Source organism: Ovis aries, chromosome 10, assembly GCF_016772045.2.
Source record: "Ovis aries strain OAR_USU_Benz2616 breed Rambouillet chromosome 10, ARS-UI_Ramb_v3.0, whole genome shotgun sequence".
NCBI classification, from domain to species: Eukaryota; Metazoa; Chordata; class Mammalia; order Artiodactyla; family Bovidae; genus Ovis; species Ovis aries.
This window is the reverse complement of record NC_056063.1, coordinates 38,387,786-38,388,574: the sequence shown is the minus strand read 5'-3', so window position 1 is coordinate 38,388,574 and position 789 is coordinate 38,387,786. Positions and strand designations below refer to the sequence as shown.

Below are 789 nucleotides of genomic sequence, written 5' to 3'. Positions count from 1 at the left end.
AATGACCCTCATCCCCAGAATTGCCCATAAATTGTTTACTGTAAAATAACATATGGTTGCATTGTTATTCTTAAGCATTTTTAAAGGTCTGTACTTATTCCAGCAATACTCAATGTTAAGCACAAAATTATGTCTGCAAAATGTCAGTATAAATGTGTTAAAATTTGGTTAATCTCATTTGCCTCCTATCTCTTAAATTATGGAATTCCACTCCAGGGGATCTTCCCCACCCAGGGATCGAACCCGGGTCTCCCGCATTCCAGGCAGATGCTTTAACCTCTGAGCCACCAGGGAAGCCCTCTAAAATGTTTATTGGAGTACAATTAATTTGCAATATTGCGTTAGTTTCTGAAGTACATAAAGAGAATCATATCTATATATCTATATATAAATATAGATATCCACTCTTATTTTATGTCGAATCCCATATGGGTCAATACAGAGTACTGTATAGAGAGTTCACTGTGCAATACAGCAGGTTCTTTTTGGGGCTTCCCTGGTGGCTGAGAGGTTAAAGGGTCTGCCTGCAATGCAGGAGACCAGGGTTCGATCGCTGGATCAGGAAGATCCCCTGCAGAAGGAAATGGCAACCCACTCCAATATTCTTGCCTGGAGAATCTCATGGACGGAGGAGCCTGGTAGACTATAGTCCACGGGGTCACAAAGAGTCGGACACGATTGAGCGACTTCACTTTCACTTTATTACCTATTTTATATAGAGTAGTGTTCATATGTCAATTATAATCTTCCAATTTATCCCTGCCCCCTTTCAGTTCAGTTCAGTTCAGT

The 789-nt window shown here is 40.6% G+C and overlaps 1 non-coding gene across 1 annotated transcript; it reads right to left on the bottom strand.

The window, feature by feature from the left end:
• Positions 1 to 222: 222 nt before the first annotated feature.
• Positions 223 to 294, bottom strand: TRNAS-GGA (transfer RNA serine (anticodon GGA)). Its single transcript has one exon. It is a non-coding gene; the product is annotated as a tRNA-Ser (tRNA).
• Between the last annotated feature and the right edge of the window lie 495 nt (positions 295 to 789).